Source organism: Lycorma delicatula, chromosome 5 (genome assembly GCF_047948215.1).
Source record: "Lycorma delicatula isolate Av1 chromosome 5, ASM4794821v1, whole genome shotgun sequence".
Taxonomy (NCBI): domain Eukaryota; kingdom Metazoa; phylum Arthropoda; class Insecta; order Hemiptera; family Fulgoridae; genus Lycorma; species Lycorma delicatula.
Window position 1 is genome coordinate 14,727,412 of NC_134459.1, and position 7,642 is coordinate 14,735,053.

A 7,642-nucleotide genomic window follows, 5' to 3' on the forward strand; every position below is an offset into this window, starting at 1 on the left:
TCCTCTAAGTACTGCGCTGCTGAAAGCAATGGAAAACTACAGCTGCTTTTTTTCCAAGAAAATGTGGCTCTCTGCATTTTCATATAGCAATGATGGAGGCGCTTTCCTTGGTAAATTATTCCGGAGGTTCCTTGGTAAAATAACGGGGGACTAGTTTCCCCCGTTCGGATCTCCGGGTGGGGACTACTAAGGAAGGGGTCACCAGAAAATTAAAAAATAACATTCTACGAGTCGGAGCGTGGAATGTTAGAAGCTTAAAAAAGGTTGGTAGGCTAGAAAATTTAAAAAGGGAAATGGATAGGATAAATGTGGATGTAGTAGGAATTAGTGAGGTTCGGTGGGAAGAGAAAGGCGACTTTTGGTCAGGTGATTTTAGAGTAATTAACTCAGCTTCAAATAATGGGCAGGCAGGAGTAGGTTTCGTGATGAACAAGAAGATAGGGAAGAGAGTAGAGTATTTCAAAATGCATAGCGATAGAATCATTTTAATAAGGATAAAATCAAAACCTAAACCGACAACGATTGTTAACATCTATATGCCTACAAGCGCCCATGATGATGATGAGGTAGAGTGTGTATACGAAGAGATAGATGAAGCAATTAAACACGTAAAAGGAGATGAAAATTTAATAATAGTTGGAGATTGGAATGCAAGCATTGGAAAAGGCAAGGAAAGAAATATAGTGGGTGGATACGGGCTGGGCAAAAGGAATGAAAGTGGGACCGACTTATAGAGTTTTGCACGAAGTATAATTTAGTAATTGCCAACACCCAATTTAAAAATCATAATAGATGAATATACACTTGGAAAAAGCCAGGCAATACTGCAAGGTACCAGATAGATTATATCATGGTAAAGCAAAGATTTAGAAATCAACTCGTTGACTGCAAAACTTACCCTGGAGCAGACATTGATAGCGACCATAATTTGGTGATAATGAAATGTAGATTGGGGTTTAAAAACCTGAAGAAAAGGTGTCAGATGAATCGGTGGAATTTAGAGAAGCTTGAGGAAGAGGAGGTAAAGAAGATTTTTGAGGAGGACATCGCAAGAGGGCTGAGTAAAAAAGATAAGGTAGAAAATGTAGAAGAAGAATGGGAGAATGTTAAAAAGGAAATTCTTAAATCAGCAGAAGCAAACTTAGGCGGAATAAAGAGAACTGGTAGAAAACCTTGGGTTTCAGACGATATATTGCAGCTGATGGATGAACGTAGAAAATATAAGAATGCTAGTGATGAAGAAAGTAAAAGGAACTATCGGCAATTAAGTAATGCTATAAACAGGAAGTGTAAACTGGCGAAAGAAGAGTGGATTAAAGAAAAGTGTTCAGAAGTGGAAAGAGAAATGAACATTGGTAAAATAGACGGAGCATACAGGAAAGTTAAGGAAAAGTTTGGGGTACATAAATTAAAATCTAATAATGTGTTAAACAAAGATGGTACACCAATATATAATACGAAAGGTAAAGTCGATAGATGGGTGGAATATATTGAAGAGTTATACGGAGGAAATGAATTAGAAAATGGTGTTTTTCATTTTGCAAAGTCACAATACATTGTAAGCATAATTACAGTTTAACAGTGAATCTTGTCATTCTCATAAAGATAATTTTCTGTAGGTTTTTATAACTGATCTTCAAAAACTGTAATTTACCATTAAAGAATAAAGAGAAGTTTAAAATTTAGTGAAAAAGAACTAGCGTTCGACAAAAAACAAAACAAAGTGTTACACTGAAATAACTTTTGTATCAATCCAAACCGATATAAATTAAAAAATCAAAACAGGAAACATAGCAATACTAATATCATTATCTTAATTGAATATGTAAATTTATTATATTTACTGAAAAACAACATTTGAATTGGTATTAACAACACTTTTTTTTTTTAATTTAGCTTCAAAGCTATCAATTAGTGATGGTTTCTTAATCTTCCCACAGACATTAAAGAAATACTTATTTCCTTTTAGGTCATCTACTTCCCAACTGCTAGTGGATTTATGAAGAGGCATTATGTCATAATATTTATCAGATTCGAAAAACTGAAATGTAAATTTTGATTTTGATTATTAAAACAAGAATTTGGCAATATCAAATTAAAACCTTTACAGATAAAAAAGAAGAAGACAAACAAGAACTCCTCCCGGTATACTAAATTACCATTTTCAAAAAAAGTAGTATTTCTCACACACAAAGATCCAAACGGATTTCCTGGTGGGGATTACTAAGGAAGGGGTCACCAGAAAATTAAAAAATAAAATACGGGTGGTTTCTTTTCTTTGTTTTAGTACATTTTAGAAGGATGTTTCTGATTTTCTGGATTGATGAATAGTCATGTTTGATGTCTTTCTCCACTGTTTCGTCACATTCGCTATTTACATTGTAGATCTCCTTGTGGTGGTGTTTGTCTGTGAAGACTTGGTCTAGTCGCCATTCTCCTTTAGTGTAGTAGGGGCATTTTGAGGTTTTGAGGTTTCCAATTGAAATAAATAGATTTTCTGATTAGGTTGTGGTTTCAGTAGAGATCGACAAGTCTGTTTTTGTTTGTTTTCGTTTGTGCAGGTCATTTTCTGATGGTGTTGTGGTATCTTCTTTCTCTTCTTAGTTAAGTACTGAAGTCTCTCGAGTAATTATTTAGCAAGGTTTTTGGGAGTGTTATTTAGTCGGGTAAAGTAGAGCCCAGAACTTTACCGTTTCTTTATGGTCTTTTGTAGAGTTATTTTTATTATTAGTGGGTGCATGGGTGTTTATTACAGTGCAGATTTCATTAGATGCTTTTAGGATGAGTGTTGAGATTCTTGCGGATTGTGACTTGAATTCTTGTATGGAGTTTATTATTTTGAGGCTGACTAAAAAGCCTGTTCCAAACTGTGGGACATTTTTCATCACTCTCTCCCCAGGTATATGTTTGTAGAGCTTATGTCTTTGAGATTCCATGGCGCCCTAGACTATATTTCTTATTTCCTGCAGACCAATGATGAATTTCATGTTGGTCCATTAGGCCAGTTATTATTTTTGGTATGCCAGTCTGTATGAGAGAATTTACATTGTGTGTGGAGATGTAGCTGATTTGCTTTGGTTTGATTTTTGACTTTGTATTTTTCTTGTGCATGTGTGTAGTTTTGAGGTATTCCAATGCTTTCGATCCCGTTCTTCTAAGTGGAGCAGCCCGCCGTAAACTAATGCTGCTGCCTTCTATGAACTCTGGTGTTGTTTGATTCAGTCAAAGGAATATTCCTTAAAAGACCTTTCACGGTTGACTGTCAAGGGGTCACCTATGTTGGGACTAGGTCCTGAGTTATAACGCTAGATGTGATCTAGTGAGGTAACAGAGAGATGTGATTTGATGATAAATGAAGCTGTGAAGTTTATTTAGATTCAGTTCACCAGACAAATTTCTCCTATTTGTTTGGGATATATCCAAGCGCACCTTGTGGAGGCTCAATCCAGCTTTTGTTAAAGTTGTTATTTGGAAGGAAAGTTACTTATCAAAAACATTAGACTCAGATCGGTTTTTATTAAGCAATCTCACACAGAAGACAAGATGTTTTGTTAACAAAAATATTCAATCATTTTCAGAAGGATTTTTTAGAGATAAAACTACTTTAGGCGATCAATGCGTAAACAGACAAAAATTTCAAACCGATATTATTTTTGTACTTAATTTATCAATATAACTGTTCAGTGATGTATTTAGACTAACATACATTTACATATAATTAAATATAAAATTATACAATATTACATTTACACGATTTCAGTTAAGTATTTAATATATTCATATAAACCAAATTTTTTAATTATTTATGTTCATATCCAACAATACTGGTAACATATAAAATATTACTGCAAGTTCTTTTATAATAGTTTTAAAATGACAAATCTTTCATAGAATATGAAAACATTACTTTCTAGTAAAAGTAGTATGCTAATAATATTTTAATATGGTACACTGCTACCACAATTGCAGTGTTTTTTTATTATATAAGGGGAGATCCTTTGGTTTTTCCAGCAATAAACCTTAGCATGATTTTCTACACAATGGATTGCTTCTCTTTAAAAATATTTAATGATGTATAAAAAATAATTCTTTTCTGAGTCACAGCAGGTGAAACGTTTCTGTTTCTGCAGAAATATTGTATATATATATATATATATATATATATAGATTATACATCATAAATGAAATTACAAACTCAACATCATCTGACTTGCAGTAGGCTGAGTACAGCATTATATTCAGCTAAGTGAAGAAAGCAAGAAATTCATTCTTCAATTTCTTTAGTAAGTCGGGAATGGAACGCATGTAATCTATGAAAACAGTTATGCTTATTTTCAATAGTGACTTGTATATCACGTTATAGTTATGGTTATTACAAATGTTATGGTTATAACTCATACCAAACAAAAACATATAAGTAGCGACATAAAATATAAAATAATACAGAAAAACTAACTGAACAATGAGAAAGATTTGGAATACAAGCCAACTGAGTCTTGACTTCAAAAAAAGGCACTTTTTCATAGTTCATTAATTCAATTTTCTCAGGACCATCATTTTCAGTGCAACTGAAAATTATCACAGCACCTGTATTTCAGTAATCAGCATAAGTAATATAACGTAAAAGGTTTTACATTTGTACTAACTCGTTTATAAAAAATCAATAATGTAAAAAAATCAATTTCATAATATTCATATTTCATGGTTCCATGGCAGTATTATTATTTTATGATATCTTATAAAATATAATTCATATGTTTTTAATAACATATATTTATTAAATCCTTTTAATTCTTATATTAATAAAATATATATATATATATATTCATGTAATGTTTTTCAGATTTCTGTACTGTTTCTTCTGAAAAGTTAAAGTAATTTTCAAGCAGTTTTATCTATAATAAAAATGAATCTCTCGCTCTCTCTCTCTCTTGCACTCTCTCTCTCCCTCTCTTGCACTCTCTCTCTCACTCTCTCTCTCTCTCTCTCTCTCTCCTCTAAATTTCTAACATATTATACAACATTATTCATTATGTTTAAAATATTGCACAACATATATTATATATAATACTACACAATATTATATACATATACATTATTTATTTAACTAAAATAACATACATTCTTTAATGCCAAAAATTCTTTTAGAGATAGTATCTGGAATTATTCTACAATGGTCTTGGAGTTAATCATAAAAGAAGAGGCAGATTTAAACATTAGATATTCAAAATCTTGTGGTACAAATGAAATATCCTGAAATTTTATAGGAAACAGTAAAACTAAATTTAAGTAAAATTAATGTCTCAGTTGAAGCAGTAATAGTTTTGAATCATTTTAAAACAGCTGAAATTAATTTTCATTATAAACCTGTTTAGCTTGCTTTCATTTTCTTCAAAAGCATTGGAATAGCATCGAGCAGGTCAGCATTTCATCTAAATAAATGAAAACACACATAAGTGTCAGAGATGGTAATACATGGGTTTTTAAAATAAAAATTTATAAAGAGTGTTTTAATAACTTATGTAGAAAATGAAATAGCTGCAGTAGGTTTAGAAAAAACTGTCCATCATTTTTAAATATAATATAAATAATTTTTTTGATAATGTGAATTTTTAATTCCTACAAAAATTGAGGAAGATATAGGTATGAAAAATATACCAGCCTACATGACGCGAGACAGTCAGACATAGCATTAGCTCATCCTCTAAAGCAATACCTATTGATGGTCATGCTATTAAAAAAAAAAAAAATATGGCAATTGTAACCAACGACTGGTTTCAAACTACCTAAAAAAAATAGTAAGAAAACTATACATCCTAATTTGTCAAACTATTAGCTAGGATACCATAACGTTCAGTAGTAGGCACAGCTTAATTTTAAATATAAATCAGCAACCACCATTTATTAAAATGAGGTTAGGAGTACCCTATTCAATTAGTCAAGTCAAACTAAAATAGGGTTATTTTCAAAATGAAGTTAAAGGTATCTTGACTATTTCACAACCAACACTCATTTTGATTAAAAATTATTCAAATTTGACAAAAAAGATATTTTATGAATTTTTAAAAGGGGCAAACTTCATTTTTGAAATTAGATAATTTTAAAAACAAATAGCAGTCAAAAAAGTATATTTTATCTTTCACAAAAAATTGGTATTTTGCAAATGACTAGAAAGTGGTGAAACCCTGTAAGCAGTTGAAGAAATATGGGATAATTAAGGAAATTAGTGAAAAGAGGAAATCTATTGTGAGCAGTAGTGTATCATTTTATTAAATCTAGAAAGAAAGCACTATTTGTGACACAGTTTGAAGACTACTCAAGTTTCTGATATAGAAATGTTTTCACTGCACTCAAACTAATAGAAAAGGATAAGCTCTTTCATGTTACTATAAGATTGATGTCTGTATAGGATTATGAGAAAGCTGTTGTCCCTGAGCTCTGGCCTAAGAGAATTTTGTTCTTACCATTTTATGGATTACTGAAGGACAATCAAATATATAAAGCACCTAATAATCAGAAGATGATCTTGGAGGAGGGCGTAAACTAAATTCAGTAACAGATTGAAATTAACTTCATATTTCATATCAAAACGTTAGAGAGACCTTCGAATAAAAGCTGTTGAATTTTTTGTATTGATGGCTGCAGTACATTCTGGCCCCATAGGGGAAGACATTTGCCACGTGATGTTTCTAGTTACCACAACAACTTTTCCGTACGTAGCACTGATGAGCGTTACTGTAGATCATCTTCAGAAAATTTGGTGGTTGACATATTACAGTCTCGCCTTGGCTAGTTTGTCACCGATATGAATGCCACAAGTGACATTCCCATCAGTATACTACCAAAAAAATTAACTCGTAACAAAACACATCTGAAATGTAGTCTTAAACAAGACTGAATTCCTAAATATTGAATGAAGAAACTGAAATCACCTACCTGAGGAAATAAAAGTGAATTCGACACACAACTCATACCAACCAACAAGTGAAAAATATGAAAGTAAAACATTAGACAAAACCACAATATAACAATAACATAAAAACCGGCAGATACAAAATAACAAAGAAATGAGAAAATAACAGAAAAAAGGAAAGTCCAGTCAGGAATCGACACCCCCTCCGCTATCCTTTTTTTTGCAAAATAAATCATAAATTCCTCATTATTGACCATTCGGTCTGGTTACTCCAAATCTTCTGTATATCTACTCCCAACCCAAGAATGCCAAGACGATAAATCACCTCTGTACACTTCTCATTGTATTTTGTGCACTCATATAATACATGAAAAGCGATCATCCAGAACTGTGCACTGCAGGCAAAAATCCGCATCCACCAGGCAGAATTACACCAGCTTATCCCTAAAAGCACTGTGTCCTGGAAGAAACAGTGTAACATACTTATTCGGGGAAGTCCAGGAAGCACGCTGCAAGCATCTAATATCAGGGAAAAGATTATGCATATAATGTTTTAATCTCATGTGTGCACGCACAAGTAGCCCTGAGTTCAACCTCAAAGAGTTCAACCTTAAAAGAGAATCAAACTCAACCCACAACAGGACCAAACACACTGTCTTGGGGATAACCCTTAGACAGTGTCTTGCCAACCTCATTGTTGCTCTCATGGAGCAACACATTGCAATGACT